This window comes from Protopterus annectens, chromosome 12.part0 (assembly GCF_019279795.1).
Source record: "Protopterus annectens isolate FY-2018-M chromosome 12.part0, PAN1.0, whole genome shotgun sequence".
Taxonomy (NCBI): Eukaryota; Metazoa; Chordata; order Ceratodontiformes; family Protopteridae; genus Protopterus; species Protopterus annectens.
This window is the reverse complement of record NC_056746.1, coordinates 870,867,607-870,888,849: the sequence shown is the minus strand read 5'-3', so window position 1 is coordinate 870,888,849 and position 21,243 is coordinate 870,867,607.

The following is a 21,243-nucleotide window of genomic DNA, read 5'->3' as shown; positions in this document are numbered from 1 at the left end:
TGATGCTAGATGTTCACCATTGCAGCTTTATTTTACTTGGGGCTCTGGCTTTGATTCTTTCTGGTACTGCCAAGGTTGCACTCTTATGCAAGTGATTGTACAGGGCTTTAGTGTAAGCTTCAGCATAGTTACCACTTCCAGCTTGGAGTGGGGCTTAGAATGCATTTACATCTTCACCAAGAAGGGTATAGTTTGCCTTGGTGAAGTTTTTTTGTCTGATTTCACCCTTTGTGAATTCTGGTGTTAGTGCCAGCTTGAAGGTGACTGATTTGTGGTCAGTTTTAACTAATGATGGTCCAACAATTGTGGCAGTGCATCTGTTTGACTTTTTGGTGAGGACCAGATCCAGAATGCTTGTTCCCCTTGTCAGGGTATGGAGACTTTCTTCCAGGGCATTTGAATTAAAAAAGTCAAGGAACTTTTGCACTAGCGAGTTAGGGTTAGTGTAGGTTTCCCAATTGATGGTGGGATAATTGAAGTCTCCCAAAACCAGTGTGCTTGGTAAAATGTGGATTGTCTCCAGGTTGGTCAAGTAGGCTTCGTGGGCATTGTGACCTATGGAGGGATCTATAACTGGCTATGACTTGAATGGAGGTCCTATCTACTATAACCTGGACCTGCAGTAACTCCATGGACCAAATGGGAGGTGAATTTATCTCTAATATAGACTGAAACACCACCTGCTTTGGTTTCATACATTCATTTTGTGGTATAAATGTGCAGAAGGCATTGTAGCCTTGCAAGGCCAGGGTATCATCTGAGACCTTGAACCACATTTGTGGGCTGTACATACATTTACATTTTCTAGTGATAGAAGTGCTTCCAGGGAGTGCAGTTTTTGGTTTAAGGTACTTCATTTAGCAGTACAGCCCTTATTTTGCTCTGAATGGTTAATTTCATGTCAATAATGTTGTTTTTGAGACTTTGCCTAAAAACAGGTAATATGGAGGAGGAAAGAGCCTTTTCCAGCAGCTAAAATCCTGGTGTTGCCTGGTACATATCATCTCTGGCAAAGCAGCGAGGTTTGTCAAGCATGGCTTCCCAGGCTAATGAAAAACTAGATCCCCTTTGAATGACACCAAAATCTGAGCCAATTATTAAAATCAATCATTTTTTTGTTTATACTATAGCATCATTCTAGGTGAGGGTAGTATGCTCTTCAAGGCCAGGGACATACCTGCCTGGGACAAATATTCAGAGAGCTCAATCATGTCTCTCTTCATATAGTCCAGTGATGTATGTCTCAGGTCATTCACACCAACATGAACTATGACAGAGTCATAAAAGTACTTGTTGCTGAGAGACCTGACTGCATGCATGATCTGATGAATCCTGGCACTAGACAGGCAGCTGACTGTGACTTTCTCTTTGTCCAACCTGGTGAGTGGGACATCTGTGAGTCTCATTATTGATCTCCAACTTGATATAGTGTTCTTGATATTAATTTTATGTATGAGGGCTGAGACACTAATATTGTGTCATTTATTTATTTATTTATTATTACATTTATTATAAAAATGTATGACTGTGGGTATACTTTGTATTATATTCCTGTAAATATATTTCTGTTCTTTGGACTGCCATGACCTTCACATTTGTCAAACACACATACACAACTATCTGTACATCAAATAATCTTGAAATTGCATTGCTTGCCACTATTGTGCACCACTTAACATCATGCACCATGTTTCTGTGATGGTAAGTGGTGAGTAATATTTTCAAAGAGAGTGCTCACTCCCAATAAATGCGATAACTGGAAGTGGCAGGAAACCATCATTCTGCATTGTTCTTGATCCAGTATAGACATGGCAGGTGTTTGTGGAGAGAATGTGAAGTTTAGGACTTAGAGATGGGGTGTTCATGAATCCAAGATTTTTGTTGGACTACTACTGAAACACCATAGTGCCAGGTTGCTACAGGGGAGGCTATTCAGTGTTCCAGTATAAGTCAGAGGTTTGGGATAGTTTGGCCCAGGCTGTAACCAGTGGCACCCATATTCATGACACTGGTGACCAATTTACTACAATGACATATGGAGGAGGAAGGGGTACTCCTGATGCTTGTATCAAAGAATTTAGGACAGAGGACATCCCACAGATGTGTAAGTATCAACTATAGAGAGTACTTGTAAGGCTTAAAAGCTGAATATAGGCAAGACTGGTATTCATAATGGTATTCTGTTCTGTTGTGTTTTATCCACAGCTGCCATGGAAAGGGACTGCAATGTTAGGATCCAAGGTGCAAGACAGATGAGGATGAGGGAGGCTTGTGGTATGTATGCAGCAGAAGGCTAGAGTTATTGTAACATTAAAAGTTAAAGATAGCTTGTTTGGTATTTTATACAGTTGTATCAAATTGAGCATGCATATCTCAACTGTAAAAGCAAGTATGCATGCATTAGTCTGTAGCACAAACCAAGACTACAATATTAGAGTTTAGTCAGAGGTGGTGGGTTCAAATACCACACTTCCCAAGTATACAATACTGTTAATTCTTCAATTATGTGTAACTTACAGGTTTAAAGTAAAAGCTCTATACCAGTGGCACACATACCTTGCTGTAAACTGTAATCTTTTTAATTGGAACATGCATATGTGCAATATATGCACATGTAAAAGAGTACTTATAGGTTCATAGGTTCATAGGTTCATACTAGGCTATCTGCCCTGGGGCAATTATAAGCCTAGCCTGATTCTGTATGGCTTACGCCACCCCTTGATTTGAGTATACTGTGCCCTTTTTAAGGTTTTGTTTACTGTGCCTCTGTCTAATAGTGACACGGGAGTAATCCCTGGGACAAACCTACAATCCCCCATCCACCTATCGAGATTCTTCTTGAAGAGATTCAGTGAGGTGCTCTGCCTCACATGAACTGGAATTTATTCCACAGCGAAGGGAGCCTCTGGGTTATGAACCTGTCCCTCCAGCAAGTTCTATTTATTTCTGTGCTGAGGTTCAAGTCCCTCGAGCGTATGGCTCTAAGGGATTTAGATTTACTGAGGTGAAGCATGTCCATTAATTCTGGATTTGACATAGCTTTGTATGTCAGGCATAGATCACCTCAAAGTAGGCGGTATGCAACTGAGTAGGGCTGGAGTTTTTTTAACCGAGCAGCATATGGCATCTGTTTGAGACCCTTGATCCTCTTGGTGAGATACTTTTGGGGTCTTTCTAATTGCTGCAGGTGTCGGGTAAGGTACATCCCAAAAGGGGCATTGTATTCTATGATGGGCCTGATGAGGGATGAATAAAGGGGCACGATTACCTCTCTAGATCTAGATGTGAAACCCTTCGTGATGAGGTGGGTTATGTAGAAGGTCTTTCATAGTGTGTATCTGTTAGGAGCTGGTAGTCTTAAAAGTAATAGTTATCTGTTAGGGGCTGGTAGTCTTAAGAGTAAAGGTTATAATTGAGTCAAATAATTGTATTAATGCATTGTATGTTACATATGAAGGTCCTAATCTTATCTCTTTTTTTTTCTCACACCCCCAACTCTTATCTCTGTCTCACTTATTTGTTTGCTTGTTTTATATTATTATTTGTCATCAAAATGTGTCCATGTCATCCATGTGTACCACATGTTATGCCCCTGCACTGGCCCAGAAATCAAGGAGCCTCAGTCCTCACCACTGGCAACAGTGAGGGATGTACACACTGGGAGGATGACAAGTACACACACAGTAAAGTACAATTTTCCTTAAGAGCACACAGAGATCACAATTACTCTGGGGCTGGTTTATCCCTCTCTCTCCAGATCCCCAGTAAGACTCCCCACTGGCACAGCTATATGGTTGAAATCTCAGCCAAGTGGTCAAGCCAAAACCTCTAGCACCTCTCTGTCCAATCTGTGTTTCATATCCCTGCCCAAGTAGCTGACACACACACACACACACACACACACACACACACACACACACACACACACACACACACACACACACACACACACACACACACACACACACACACACACACACACACACACACACACACACATATCTGGGAAAGGCTAGCACAAGTTTACTAGCTATGCCCCATTCTGCCCAGATTAGAAGGTAGTTATCACTGCCACCAACCAACTCTTTATCAGCAACTTAAGACCCTTACAAAGTGTGACCAATCCTACTGTGTAATGTTACTATTATCCAAATGGTAAGTGTGACCGAGACTTGCAAGGCTATTTAGGAGTGGCCTGTACAGTGTCACCAAATACATATGCAAGTACGCTAAGAGCTTAAATATGTCTCACAAATATCAGACACAAGGATAGGTTTAAATATATTTATTAATAAATAATAAAAGAACAAGACAATATTCGATCAACACAGTTACTTCAGGGTTTAGAATCACAGGAAATATTTTAAAACAAAATTGCAGGACAGTATCAAATAAATACAGAAAACATCTAAACTAATCTTTACTATTTTCCTAACTACATCTAAAATAAATTACTTTTCTCTAGGTACTTACTATTAGCAAGGCAAGTGCAGATGTTAATGAGTGGATGTTCTTACTAGGTCCAAGACAAGATACAAAATGCAAAATCTCTCTGAGAGAGTTCTTAAATTACTATCAAACATTACTGCTGGGTCAGCTTGGATGACATCTCTCTTTGTCACCTGCCTTCAGTTTCCAGGCTAACAGAAACTAACATCGCTGTGTTAAAATACATATCTCTCAGATGTTTGCAGAACATGGAAGTCATAAAACAATAAAATGCTTTTACATTTGAAACCTAGTAATTATTCCTGTTTCAAGACAATAGAAAACAACTCTAGCTCTAGACATTGTTTCTCCTACTGAGCTGAAACTGAGAGATAACATAATCATAAAACACTTTAATTTCAGCTTATTTTCTTGAAGTTTTGCAAGCTAACTCTGTATGTTCCAGCTTCTACTATTAAAACATACATTTGCACAGGTATATGGTTTATATACATTTCTATTCTTTTCCAGTAGGGTACACTGTGGACACATCCTTGAAGCTCATTTCTGTACATACCCTGCTCAACACACACTTCTACACCAGCAGTTTAATACACACATAACATATAGTTCTCTTTAATTTGTAAGACAAGCATATGAATTATATTAATATTCACAAATTACATGATTATTTACAAAATTCCTGATAGCTGGGCTGGCAGTGACACAATCCCCTCTCCCCGAAAACTTTAGCTAGTTTTTCAAGTGACCCTTGCTTGAGAGAGTTGAGCCTATCTGGGAATACCTTACTCCATTCCCTGTTTTGAGAGCCCATCTGCACTGACATTGCTAACCTCACTGTGGTGCTGTATTGTCATATCATATGCTTGCAATCCTAGACTCCACCTTAGTAACTTGGCATTTTGCTGGCTGGCTCAATTTAGCCATGTTAAGGGATTGTAGTCTGTAACTACAGTGAATTTCCTTCCATACAGATAAGACTGAAGTTTCTGCCATGCCCACACTATGGCTAGGCATTCCTTTTCTACAGCTGCATAGCATTCCTCCTTGGGTTGGAGCCTATGACTGAGATATACCACTGGGTGCTCTTCTTCCTCTGAGGAAACCTGGCTAAGTACAGCCCCCACCCCATGATTTGAAGCATCCACCTGTACAACAAATTATTTGCTGTAATCTGGACTGGCTAGCACAGGGGGTCCTCCCAAAGCTCTTCTGGAATGCCTGCTCACATGCTAGAGTCCACATTAACTTAGCTGGCCTGTTTTTCCTTGTCAGGTCTGTGAGGGGAGCATCTAGGATACTCTAACTAGGGATGAACTTTCTGTAGTACCCTGCTGTCTCTAAGGATGCCTTCACCTACTTTTTGGTAACAGTGGCAGGCCATACCTGAATGGCTTCAACTTTGGCAGGTTCTGACCTGATTTTACCACTCCCTACTGTAGGCCCCAGGTAGGAGACCTCTGCCATACCCACCTGACATATGTTGGGCTTAATGGTCAACCTTGTCCTCTATAGTCTGTCCAGCACCTCCCCGACATGCTGAAGGTGCTCTTGCCAGGAATGGCTGTAGATGGTAATATCATCTAGGTAATCAAGGGCAAACTCTCCTGTTTCTGCTAGGATAAGATCTACCAGCCTCTGGAAAGTCACTAGGGCATTTTTCATCCCAAAGGGCATCTTCGTGAACTCATACAAGCCAAAAGGAGTCAGAAAGTCTGACCTCTCTCTCGCAGTGGGAGTCAAGGGCACCTGCCAGTAACTCTTGATAAGATCAATAGTGATAAGATACTTAGCCCCCTACAGCTGCTCTAGGGTTTCAGTTGTCCTAGGCATGGGGAAATCTGACTCTGTGTGACTATTTAATGTCCTGTAGTCCACACAGAACCTGGTGCTGCCATCCTTCTTTGGTACCAGTACCACTGGGGAGGCCCAGGGACTGCTGGACTCCTGAATTACCCCTAGTCTAAACATTTCCTGTATCTCCTCCCTCAGAGTCTGTTTGACTCTCTCAGGTACCCTATAAGGGGCCTGCTTAATAGGTCTTTGAGGTCCTGTATCCACATGGTGCTGTACCAGGTGGGTGTAGCCTGGTTTCCCAGTGAACATGTCCCCAAACTCCTGTAACACTGATCAGATTTGTCAAACCTGGGTAGGGAATAGCTGCTGGGACATTGCTACACCTTCCACTGAGGTGTCAGTCCTCACTGAAGAGATCAGTCACCAGATCCCCCTCAGAATCCTCCTGCTATTCACTGCAAATACTCAGCACAAGGGCCTCCCTATCATGGTAAAGTTTCATCATGTTAACATGGTACAATTTGTGCCTCTGCTTCCTGCCTAGCAGTTCTACTAGGTACTTAACATCACTGACCTTCCTTACCACCTTGTAGGGTCCCTCCCAAGCTGCCTGCAGCTTGTTGCGTCTGACAGGAATGAGAACCATTACCTTATCCCCTACAGCATACTCTCAAGCATTCCTGTCATACCAGACATTTTTCTGCTGCTGGACTTCTGCCAGGTTCTCCTGGGCCAAGCCCATGAGGTCCCTGAACCTTGTTCTGAGGTTTAGGACATATGCCCCAACAGATTCCTTGTGGGATTCACACTCACCCTCCCACTCATCTCAAATCAAATCTAGAGGTCCCCTTACATAATGCCCATACAACTCAAAGGGTGAAAAGCCTGTGGATTCCTGGGGCACCTCTCTCTAAGCAAACATATGGGGCAGATATTTGTCTCACACCCTCTTAAACTGGTCTGCAGATGTCTGTACCATTGTCTTGAGTGTAGAGTTTAACTTCTCAACAAGACCATTAGTCTGGGGGTGGTAGGGGTGGTCTTTAGGTGCTTCTCCCCACAGTACTTCCACAATCAAGCCAGCAGGTCTGACATGAAATTGACACCTCTGTCAGTCAGTATGTCTTTTGGGAAACCTACCCTGCTGAAAATCTGTAACAAAGCATTAGCCACCTTTTCTGCCTCAATGGAGGACAGAGCCACTGCTTCAAGGTATCTGGTAGAATAATCTACTACCACTAGGATAATACTTTTTTTTCCCTGTGGAACCTGGGGTGCACAGAGGCACCACGGTATCAATAGCTACCATCTGAAATGGCCCTTCAATCACAGGCAAAGGCATCAAAGGAGCTTTTTCCTTGTCTCCTGCCTTGCCTACCTTTTGGCACTGCTCACAGATCCTGCAGTACCCTGTTACATCTCTGGAAATCCCAGACCAAGAAAAGTTCTGCATAATATGTCTCTTTGTACATTGTATGCCCATATGACCTGTAAAGAGAATATCATGGGCTATGGCTAGAAGTGCCAGGTGGTCAGCTATGGGCACTACCAACTGCTTTATTGTCTCACCCTCTAGCCCTCCCTCAGGGATCCACTCTCTATACAGCAATGCTTTGTCAAAGTATACAGATTCCCCTTTCCCTTGAAAATCAGGTGTTTCACTAGCTACCTCCCTCAGGCTTTGTAAATAGGGTCTGAGAGCTGAGTCCGTCTCAACTCTCTCTTTGTAACCCTTGCCAACTCCCCTTCCACAGGAAGTCTGGCATCCTCTGACAGCAGTTCCTCACTGTCAGCCTGAGTAGTACTACTACTCACCTCTGCCCTTGCAGTCACTCTGTCCAAGGGAACATCAGTACCCACAAGCAGCTGTGGCTCACCTACAGTCTCACAGCTAAAGGGTAGCTCCCTCCCTGAAGTAACCACCTCACCAGTCCTGGCTGCAAGTCTGTGGTCTTTCTGGGTTTCCCCCAGGCTAACAGACCCACATGCTTGTTTCCAAGCTTGACTGCATTTAACTGCATGCACATAGGGTACTGCATTATAAAAATCATTCCCTATCAGGATATCTGCAGGGATATCCTCGGACACACCTACATGCTTGCTTAATTTTCCACCCTCCCAGTCAAAGTGAACCTAGCCAAAGGTATTTGGAATGGGGTCCCCCTAAAGCTCTGACTGGAGTAGACTGTCCAAGCAAGTAGTGCTCCTCTGTACCCATTGCAGATTTCACAATGGTTAGGTCAGAGGATGTGTTTCTCTTAGCCATGGCCTCTTTCCCACTCACTAAGCTAGGATATAACCTTGTGTGGTAGTTTGGTACCCTTGTTGTCTCAAGACAACTTACTGCTGGCATTTTGTCATTCCCACTTACTGACTCTCCGACCTTGCCTCCATGGACTTCTATATGCTAAATGGCCCCACTGATTCCATTTAAAACATTTAACCCTTGGTCCTAGACATGTACCTGGACTAGTGGCTTCCCCTGCTACTTGCAGACTCTGTTGGGGCAGGCTGGGCTGCCCACTATTGGTTCCCTTAGACTCATGAGCAGCACTGGTTGTCCATTTCCTGTGCAGTGATGCACTGATTGCTATGTATAGATCTCCCTTCTTCCTCAACTAATCTGCAGTAATGCATTGTCTGTCAGTTAACCAGATTATCATGTCCTCAGGCAAAGTGCTAAGGGCTTCTTCCCTCAACAAAAGGTCTGCCAGCCCTTCAAAAGTGGTGACCTGACATCAATTCAACCACCTATGAAAATAAGTGCTTAGTTCAGCAACTTATTCACACACACTTTCATCTGCCTTCCGTCTATGCTAAAGAAACTTTTTCCTATAAGCTTCAGGTGTTAACTTAAAACATTCTAAAAGAGAGTTCTTTACAAGATTGTAATTTAAACAATCAGTATCAGACAGTTTAGAAATAACAGTTACAGCTTTACCATGGAGTAAGGGGGTCAGGAACCATACCCAGAGTCCTCAGTCAACATTATACTGTTTGCATACCCTCTCAGACATATGAATGAAACTATCAAAAATGATTCCCCTCTGTAAATTGAGGAATAAATGTACTCACCTTTGTTGCTTCTGGGGTTCGGTTACTCCTTTCCCCATTACCTCCATGATTCTGGTGAAGATTCAGCATCTCCTTTTCATGTTGCTTCTGCTTCTCCTTTTCCTCAGCTTCCAGACATTGCAGTTTTTCATTTTCCTCAGTCTTTAGACTTAGTCTCTCTTCTGCCTCTATTTCCAAACTGTTGGCCACCAGTTCAAGTCTCTTTAACTATAGACAAATTTTTAAGTCCCGGTGGAAAGGTTGAGCTGTCCATTTTCTGAGAGGTGTACATCTCCATGGCCATTCTGATTGTCCTGGTTGCTATCCTGTGAACTGTGCGCTGCTTACTTCCATTTCCAACCTTGACAGATGTACATATAGCACTTTAAGTCTAACCTGAAACACCCACCTAATGTAAGCATTCACAGTTGCCATCCATTAATCACAAACACTGACAGTATGTTCACATCCTTACATGGATCCAGTTTTTTGGGATTCGGCAATTCTAATGAGTTCAGACCTCATTTGCATCTTCACTATGCTGACAGTCTTAATCTATACTAGACAGCAACTGTGTAGCTAGGGAAACTGAAGGGGAGCTGAATTGTTCATGTGTTGAACACAGAAGAGAGGATATTACTTTGGGATATATCTGCACAGAGGAGTACTGATTTTTAGATCCTTCATTTCATCAGCAACATATTGCATATGCTGACATGAATAGTCTGTTTTAAGGTTTTTATATTTATTTTGATTAGCACACACTTTTACACTTTTATTTGTCTGCATTACTTACAAGTGTTCTATTCACTGGGGGTGGGGAGCAAAGCTGCATTTATGTTATGGCACAAAAAAGGAATATGTTGCTATTGTTACTCCCTTTTTATTGCATCCAGCCTGTATCTTATGCTGTCACATGTTAAGGTCAGTTCTGTACAAATCTCACACTTTTTACTTTTTATTCTGTCCATGTAGACTTTTTTCCTTGGCTGTATTCCAAAAGTTTTGGAATTCATGGGGACACCAGGACGAGTCTATACGGTTGCTTTATAGTTTTTTGAATAGCTCCACCATGTTAGAGTGCTTAATTAGCATGTATATCAGCTTCTTATTTTGCAATTAATATGCTGATGTGTGTAGCTTGTTTGCATGGGGGTTGCATACCTCTACATGGCACTTAATCTAAATGTTTTTGCACCCATAAGGCCATAACTGATGTGGACCAATACTTCAAACTGTGATCCTAACTTTAACGGTGATTGGTACAAATGATGCAAAACTAGTGTTGTATGAGAAAAAGGACTGAATACCAGGAAGCACTCTTGCTGTTGTGTTTTGAGGCTATGTTAAACTAAAAGCAATTGTGATAGATAAGCAATCCCACTGCAGTATCTAGTAATTAGTTGTTTTTTTGTAATTCTTCCCAGAGAAAGCCCTATCTTTCCACTTTAGCTACCTGACTACCCTTCTTCCCACTGGTGGCCATCTGCCCCCCCCCCCAACCTCCATTATTCAGTCAGGCATCATACTATTTTCTACCATCACCCCTTACTAATAACTAACCATGCTTCACATATATTCTTCCTTCTTCTCCACACACCTTAACTTCACCCTCTCCAATAAGCCCCGACTGTGTTTTTACCTCCCTTATCACCTTTCTTCCCAGGGGTAGCCTAAACTTTGTTTTTTACTTCCCTCATTAAACTTTGAGTTTGCCAACCTCACTATCTTCATACTGGGAGCCATGTTTTACCTTCTACTCCATGTCCATGCCCCTATCTATTATTTCCTACTGTGCTCCAGGTGTGTGTTTCTTCTCCTTAACATGTTTCTTTCCACACCTCTATATTTTCATTTACCCAGCTGTGTTTTGTTTCTATCTAAGAGCCATCTATATACCATTTAGTACCACCCTTTTCCTTCTGCCTATCAGCCTTTCTATGCACCTTTCTGTTTTTTCCTCACCTGCATTTCATCTGTACTCCTACCCCTTATCTTCTATATTGTTATGTAAATTACGCAGGTTTGATTCTAGTATGACCTCCTACTGATTGTGAATCAAAGAGCTGTATAATAAAGTAGCATTGTTTGAATGAAAACATATATTTACATGTGAGACATTCCCCATGATGTGACATTGTTCTAAACCCCTCAACCCAGAGTAAGTCACACTCATTTTTCTGAATACCCCATTTTTTTATATCTGCCAGCTATTATAATTCAATTATATTATACCTCCTCACTGATTTTTTTTGAGTGACACAGGCTGTGGACCTGGGGAAACCTGTTTAGATTAATTTCAGTCTGCTACCCTACCCCAAATCCAGCCCATTGCCCCTTACTCTACATACCTCTTCACTTTCCTCCAGTATCCACAGGTCAGCAACCTCTTCCTCCTGTTACTTAACCCCTCCATTTTACTTTCTTTGTCCAACAATTAGCAATTTCACCATATTTTAACTCTACCCCATGTTTGCCCATTCCTGTACAACCCTAGCCACTTAACAATACAATCAACACTGCGCGATAACTATAAGAATCAATCAGAGGATGTTAGAAAGGATTGGGAAGAGAGATTGGATAAACAATTCACAAAGAATCAACGGGAAGATAAATGTATGTCGCCCAAATATGCAACACAAGCTATAAGATTTAGGATTTTTGCTTGGAAATGTTTACATAGATATCTTTATACCCCAAGTAGACTCCAGAGAATTTTTCCTCAGGTGGACAGCAGATGTTGGTGTGACAGAGAAGAAAGAGGTACTTGGGCAGATGTTGGTGTGACAGAGTAGAAAGAAGTACTTGGGAACATATTTTCTGGGAGTGTGGTGGGTTGGCAGACTTTAAGGATTCCCTGCGGGATGCACTTTCAGGGATGCTGGGTGGGTGGATTGGTGTGACAAGGGAGATGATTTTTCTGAGCTATGATACAGTTTGATTATTTTTGTATAAAATGTAAATTTGCCTATGTCACAAGAAATAATTCAATAGAAGTATTTAAAAAAAACAATACAATCAACCCCAAACTACTATAATAATAAAGCAATTCACTCATCTACCAGTAACCTGCTTCACCATCTCACATCCCACTAATCACAACTGTTCCTTTCAAGTGATACACAGTACCTTCTACCATACAACCCATACACAACACACCTAGACCACATAATTTTTTCTCAAAATTGTTAGGATACCGAGTCAACACTGTCTCTTATTAAACTTCCATTAACAAGAAATTAATGTCACACCCCTGCTGTTGACAACTTCCCTGTAAAATATCTCTGAAATATCCTGCATCTATTCTCATCAATAGATCCATATTATAATCTTATGTCCTACATTTATGATAACAATTTTACATAGTACCAAAGAAAATGGAGTGCGCCTGGTAAAAATCATAAATAAACCAAATACCAGTCGCAGTGGACGGACCACCACAAAACTGTTTACCAATAGTAACGTGCCTGAGAAAACAGCCACTACATGTTTTCTGTAAATTACAGGCTGCTAAAGAAGGATGAAATTGCCAGATATAAAATCCAATTTATTGAAATGTAAAAGAAGAAAACTGCCACAACACATTTCGTGTTGTGGCAGTTTTCTTCTTTTACATTTCAATAAACTGGATTTTATATCTGGCGATTTCATCCTTCTTTAGCAGCCTGTAATTTACAGAAAACGTGTAGTGGCTGTTTTCTCAGGCATGTTGCTATTGGTAAACAGTTTTGTGGTGGTCCGTCCACTGCGACTGGTATTTGGTTTATTTCCAGTTTTACGTAGTATTACTTCATAAAGGTGGCAACTTTACTGAAATGTCCAGTTCTAGACCCGTTGCCGTATTGTACCTGCATACCTTTCAGCTGTCCAGAATTTTGCAGAACTTCCATATTTTTGCCTACATTTTCAATATGATCTTCAAAATTTGTAATTTTTGGTACATCATTGAGGAGGAAAGCCAATACATAAAGATAAGCATTTGAGTATCAGACTTCATATCCTTCAGGAAAATGAATGCTAATTCAAAACCCGGTATTGTATTAATTTTCAAAGTGTGTAACAGCAAGAATGTCAACCCTTCCATGATTTTGGATCTTTGCCCCCCCCCCCCCAATATGTTTGGCTTTGTCCAGAATTCTTGTGCTAAAAGGTTGAGAGGTATGTGTTCCTGTTATCTAAAATCCTTTTGAAATATACGCTTTTTCATTCCTTGTAACCTTCTCAGTAATAACTTGCTATTGCAATCCCAGCATGGTTTCAGGCCTAACCAAAACACCAACACAGCATTTACTCACATTCTTGAGCACTGTAAATGTAAACAGACATGACTGAAAACTAGTAGCCTCAGTACAACATGATCTAGTAAAAGCATTTGATATCATCTTACACACTATTCTTTAAGTTAGGCATAGACATATAGGCCTCTCTACTAACTCTCTGTCTTGGTTTCATAACAATATCACTGATACAGCTCAGTGTGCCAAATGGCAAAATGTTGTTTTAATATCTCTACCTGTAACTGTGGGGGTCACCCAGGAATCACCCCTTGAAATTATACTACTTAATATGTTTCTTAATGATACACACCCAGCCACTTCTCCTTCATTACTAATCTAGTAAGCTGATCATTTTACTATAAGCTGCTATTCCTACTCCATTGTCTTTCAGCTGCAACTGCTGATTCAAACTTGTTCACCTCTGTTAGAACTGGCTAAAACATTCCAACCTCTTTCTTAATCCAAAACAAAAAAGAGGCTATACTAGTCATCCTTAAATCATTGTCCAATAATTAAAAAAATAACCTTACAACATGTGAAAAATAAGACAACAGAAATAGTCCCCCACGTTAACCTCCTTGGAATCACCATAGATGAACACCCAACCCTCAATGTACATATCCAGTAGACATTCAGAACAAACCTCTCAACTGTCCAGATTTTCACGGAATGTCCAGATTTTTGCCTCATAGTTTTGGTCTGTTCCTCATAAGATGTGTGGTTTTCTGGCAAATCATTTGGATGACTGGAGGATTGAAGTCACCAAATAATGGCATACATTTGAGCTTCAGACTTCAAATCCTTCCTAAAATATATGTTAACACAACCCTGTTACTTTAGCAGCTTCCTAAGTTTATAACAGCAATAATTAAAATCTGACCATATTTTTGGGCCTTTCCCCCTTTTCCCAGATTTCTTGCACTAAGATTTTGAGCGGTATGAGTCAGAAACTTCTTCAAAAACTGGATCTCCTATATAGAGTCAAGCCATACTTAACAGATGCTGCTCATTGAACAACTGCAGACCTGATAACTAACCTTCTCCAAATTGCCCCTATTTTCACTAACTTACACTACAATCTATTGAACAAACGACAGCAACATTTAAACAAAATTGTGAAAGCTAATCTAACAAACAGATTTTGTCATTAATTACTTATTAAACAACTGCATTGACTGAAATTCTGCAGCCATCTAAATAAACTATATCCAATTGAAAACTGCTCATGAACTCTTGCACCATCATCATAAGTGCCCCATTCTAAATGCTCTTCTCCAAAGGTATATACCCACTAGAAGCATTACATCCTGGGACAAACACCAAACCAATCTGTTAATTCTCAAGAGGACGCATTCTACTTCAATTACATTGTTAAACTCTGGAGCAAACAATCAGCCAGAATAAGGCAGATTACTAGCTTTAACTGCTTCAAACCTAATTTAAAATCCTCTCTGCTAAGCTTGTGGATACGTCCCTTCAAATCACTCCCAGATAAGGCCAGTACATAATCTCATATTCTCTTATTTTCATATTCTTTACTAAGCTCACAGATCTGTTTCTGTTGCCAGCTTTTCTTTAGAGACATAAGCACAGTCTGCATACAAAATGTAATGATGCTCCATGTCTACTATTTTCTCCCTGTATACTTCATAAATACTTTGCTTCACTTGCACATTTTTATTTTTCAATGATCAATATTGTTTGCTGATTTACTGCATTGTGAAATATTTAGTGGTTGTTTTCTGTTCATTAACTCATACAGATTGTCAGTTTCATTGCATTCTTCTGCACTAATCTTGCTTGCACTCATTAATGAAGTGTGGAGCTTTTACTCCTTGGGCTTCCACTGAAAAGGGGTCATTTTAGGCCCATAACTAATTCTGCATTATTTAAATGCAACTTCATTCTCAATCCCCAAGTCCCAGGTGAAAACGCTGCACTAGTTCTGATGCAATGTGAGTAGTGCATGCATTACAATTGTTCAATCTCAGGCAGAATGAGCTATTTAAATCATGGTAGTAAATGTTGGGCTGATACCTGCCCTGAATCATCAGGTGAACAGTATATTATACACATGTTTATACAAACAAGTGTACGATTACAATAAAGAAAAGGATAGAATGACATAGTTACTCTTTAGACATGTACTCCACCGGTGTCATACACACCAAGTGATATTTCATTATATGACTTCCTGAGAATTATTTTTAGGGAATGATGATGTTGTTTTGTCCTTTACAGTATTATGACTGCATCCATGTTTGCTTGTGTCAGTCTGCTGTGCCTTTGGCATCCTTATGGTGCCATTGCCATGTGATGTTAGGCTGAGGTGGGATGTCAATGTTCTGGAGCAATCATACAAAGAAAGCCGATAATACTAACAACATGCAGGTGGAAGTGGTTGTATTAGAAGTAAAAGTGAGTGATTATTTTAAAAGTAAGAGCCTAGTATCACTTTTCTATTTTTACAGGGCTCAATGATTTCATACATCATGATCCTAATGTCATTGTTAGATATTTTCTGTGAATTGAACAACTGTATTTGTATAAAGTATGTCCATCCAGAAAGGTTAGTAGTAATTAGCTCTCTGGTGTGGCAATACAAAAGCTCCCTGAGTGAGCTACTGGTGTCTCTGGTTCGGTCAGTTGCAAGATGCCACAGGGCAGGCAAGAGAAGGGGGATATGAGCAGCTGAAAAACTGTTCTCCTTTGCTGAATGAGAAGATACAATAAAACTGTTACACATTTCCTTCTATAAAGGGTGACGGTAAGTCCTGGGCAGACTAAGCTAACTGTGGGGTCATGCATCTCCTCACCGATGAGCGTCTATGGTGGTTAGCAAACTGTGCCCAGTTAGTATATTGGAATGAGCGGTGCCTAAAGTAGTGTAATGCCTGTTATGTGCAGTAGGATGTGTCTTGGAAAACAGCCCAGCTCTTACTGTACTATACTGGTCTGATCATGCCGCAGTGCCTAAAGTAGTGTAATGCCTGCTATGTGCAGTAGGATGTGTCTTGGAAAACAGTCCAGCTCTTACTGTACTATACTGGTCTGATCGTGCCGCAGTGCCTAAAGTAGTGTAATGCCTGTTATGTGCAGTAGGATGTGTCTTGGAAAACAGCCCAGCTCTTACTGTACTATACTGGTCTGATTGTGCCGCAGTGCCTAAAGTAGTGTAATGCATGTTATGTGCAGTAGGATGTGTCTTGGAAAACAGCCCAGCTCTTACTGTACTATACTGGTCTGATCGTGCCGCAGTGCCTAAAGTAGTGTAATGCCTGTTATGTACAGTAGGATGTGTCTTGGAAAACAGTCCAGCTCTTACTGTACTATACTGGTCTGATCGTGCCGCAGTGCCTAAAGTAGTGTAATGCCTGTTATGTACAGTAGGATGTGTCTTGGAAAACAGCCCAGCTCTTACTGTACTATACTGGTCTGATCGTGCCTCAGTGCCTAAAGTAGTGTAATGCCTGTTATGTGCAGTAGGATGTGTCTTGGAAAACAGCCCAGCTCTTACTGTACTATACTGGTCTGATTGTGCCGCAGTGCCTAAAGTAGTGTAATGCCTGTTATGTGCAGTAGGATGTGTCTTGGAAAACAGCCCAGCTCTTACTGTACTATACTGGTCTGATCGTGCCGCAGTGCCTAAAGTAGTGTAATGCATGTTATGTGCAGTAGGATGTGTCTTGGAAAACAGCCCAGCTCTTACTGTACTATACTGGTCTGATCGTGCCGCAGTGCCTAAAGTAGTGTAATGCCTGTTATGTACAGTAGGATGTGTCTTGGAAAACAGTCCAGCTCTTACTGTACTATACTGGTCTGATCGTGCCTCACTGCCTAAAGTAGTGTAATGCCTGTTATGTACAGTAGGATGTGTCTTGGAAAACAGCCCAGCTCTTACTGTACTATACTGGTCTGATCGTGCCTCAGTGCCTAAAGTAGTGTAATGCCTGTTATGTACAGTAGGATGTGTCTTGGAAAACAGCCCAGCTCTTACTGTACTATACTGGTCTGATCATGCCTCACTGCCTAAAGTAGTGTAATGCCTGTTATGTACAGTAGGATGTGTCTTGGAAAACAGCCCAGCTCTTACTGTACTATACTGGTCTGATCGTGCCTCAGTGCCTAAAGTAGTGTAATGCCTGTTATGTACAGTAGGATGTGTCTTGGAAAACAGCCCAGCTCTTACTGTACTATACTGGTCTGATCGTGCCTCAGTGCCTAAAGTAGTGTAATGCCTGTTATGTGCAGTAGGATGTGTCTTGGAAAACAGCCCAGCTCTTACTGTACTATACTGGTCTGATCGTGCCTCAGTGCCTAAAGTAGTGTAATGCCTGTTATGTGCAGTAGGATGTGTCTTGGAAAACAGTCCAGCTCTTACTGTACTATACTGGTCTGATCGTGCCTCAGTGCCTAAAGTAGTGTAATGCCTGTTATGTACAGTAGGATGTGTCTTGGAAAACAGTCCAGCTCTTACTGTACTATACTGGTCTGATCGTGCCTCAGTGCCTAAAGTAGTGTAATGCCTGTTATGTGCAGTAGGATGTGTCTTGGAAAACAGCCCAGCTCTTACTGTACTATACTGGTCTGATCATGCCTCACTGCCTAAAGTAGTGTAATGCCTGTTATGTACAGTAGGATGTGTCTTGGAAAACAGCCCAGCTCTTACTGTACTATACTGGTCTGATCGTGCCTCAGTGCCTAAAGTAGTGTAATGCCTGTTATGTACAGTAGGATGTGTCTTGGAAAACAGTCCAGCTCTTACTGTACTATACTGGTCTGATCGTGCCGCAGTGCCTAAAGTAGTGTAATGCCTGTTATGTACAGTAGGATGTGTCTTGGAAAACAGCCCAGCTCTTACTGTACTATACTGGTCTGATCGTGCCTCAGTGCCTAAAGTAGTGTAATGCCTGTTATGTGCAGTAGGATGTGTCTTGGAAAACAGCCCAGCTCTTACTGTACTATACTGGTCTGATCGTGCCGCAGTGCCTAAAGTAGTGTAATGCCTGTTATGTGCAGTAGGATGTGTCTTGGAAAACAGCCCAGCTCTTACTGTACTATACTGGTCTGATCGTGCCGCAGTGCCTAAAGTAGTGTAATGCCTGTTATGTGCAGTAGGATGTGTCTTGGAAAACAGTCCAGCTCTTACTGTACTATACTGGTCTGATCATGCCTCACTGCCTAAAGTAGTGTAATGCCTGTTATGTACAGTAGGATGTGTCTTGGAAAACAGCCCAGCTCTTACTGTACTATACTGGTCTGATCGTGCCTCAGTGCCTAAAGTAGTGTAATGCCTGTTATGTACAGTAGGATGTGTCTTGGAAAACAGCCCAGCTCTTACTGTACTATACTGATCTGATCGTGCCTAGGAACCATAAAGGATACTCCCCTCCTGGACAGAAGGACAAGACCCTCATGTTTTCAAGTGTTATGTTGTATAAAATGGTAGAGGTTGAACAAATAGCACCATAGTTTGAGTCTGTCAGTCATGTGACTTGAAATTAGTGAGGATTTCAAACAAAAAAGAGGAAAAAGCAAATTCAGTATTAAAGCCCTTTATTGGCATTTAAAAATGTTTTTCAGAAATTATATTTTATGTTGTTTTTGCCTGTCCCTAAATTATTAGTCAGTGGCAAATCTACCTATCTATCTAGTTAGCTGTCTGTATCTTTGTATCTATCACTCTTTACACATACATATAATAAAAAAGATTTTTTGTGTTTGTGGGTGTGTTATATACATGCATATCTATTAGTGGGCAACAAGCCTAAACATTTCTATTATGTCTATTCCATTATCATATTGTGAATTTCTGAACTGGGATTCAGAAACATTTGCTGTGATGTGGTCAGCAGTTGTGTCTGATGAACGACCACATGCTGGGTGTGTGCAATTCAGACACACAGTAAGCATAAGCAGGGGAGGCCAAGCAACTGTGCTGCTCGCAGTTTATGCTAATGGTGGTATAATGACACGATGATGAGCAACATTATTAAAATGAGGGGGTCTGTGTATGAAAACAAAGGCAAACAATAGGATGTAACAATTCAGAAATATATAAAGTTGGTGATGTGAAGTTCTGCGACCAATGAGTTAGATCACTATAAAATCCAGGTGTCAGAGCTGGAGAGTGGTGGAATGATGTTGGGACTAGCTGGTGTTTTAACAAATATGTGTATCCAACAGGCTGTAATTGTCACTTGTAGCTACTGTGCTGTATGTTGTCAGCCTTAGAGGTGCAGTGTCATCTAACCAATGCTAACATTTCATGACCTTCACAACACTAACATTATAGTCTGCAACCATATAGATAGAGTCAATATATAAAAGCTGTTGGGTATGGGTCATCCTTTTCTGCAGGACCATGTGAGTTGTGGAATACCTATCTCAGTGGATATTAAGGTGCATGCACTTTTGAGAATATTAGCTGCAGGAACCTTTAAGCAACCAGTGGAGACACAGTAAATGTCTCCAGGCATCTGTTTCAAGGATACTCCACTAGTTCCTCAATGCCACACTACAGCACATGGAGGAGCATACGTGGTTTCCCTACACTACAGAGGAGACAGGAAAAACAATGCAACACTTTTATGGCATAATCCATATCCCCAAAATACTTGGAGCCATAGATTGCACTGACATTGCAAGAAAGGCCCCATCTGTTGAAGGAAGAAGGTATATGAACTGTAAAGTTTCCTACTTCTTCAGCAACTAGGTGGTTTGTAATACATAGGGTGTTATCTACAATGTGTCTGCAGGACACTCATGACTCCCACATATGGTACAAATGAGACTTGTATTAAAGTTGTATGATGGGCAGCTTTCTCCAGGGTCATCTTATTGGCAAAAGTGGAAATGGTCTGGAGCCATGGCTAATGGCAGCAATCAGAAATACAAATACTGTGAAAATGGATACCACTATGCCCTGTCACAAGCCCAGGTCATTATGGGGCATGTGTTCAGGCTGATAAAGGCATACTTTTGCTGACTAGATGTATGTGGTGATGCTGTGCAGTATGACATTGGCATGTGTGCAAAGACATTCTCAGTATGTGCAGTGTTACACAGCAGAATATTGAGAAAAGAGTTTCAGAAGGGAGGACTTATGCAGATGGAACATCTGCCACCAAATCAGCCAGAAGAGGTAATGCAGCTTTGCCAGGTATGGAAATAAGGTACATAAAGAAAGCTGGTGATGGAATGTAGAAGTCCAGGAAGTCATAAAAACAAAAAAGAAGTACAGGAAATAGTATAAGACAGAAAAAATGGACCAGGTTAGGAAGGAATACTGTCTGGCTAACAAAGAAGCTAAGAAACAAATTGCAATAGCAAAGAACAAGGTGTCAGAGGTACCCTACCAGCTTCTGGAAAGTAAATCCGTAGATGGCACAAAGAAACTACATCAGGCTGCAAGGCAATGACAAAACAACAAAGAAGATAGTCAGACAACCTTCATAAGGAATGCGAGCAACAACCTGCTCACCTGCCCACAGGACATCAATGTCAGATGGGAGGAGTACTTTCAGCAGCTTCTAAATGAAGAAAACCCCACAGAATCTGCACTGCCCCAGGCACAGCCTACGAAGAGAGAAGAGGAGGAACCCACCATAGCAGAAGTAAGAAGAGTACTAAGGAAAATTAAGTCAGGGAAAGTAGCAGGCTCAGA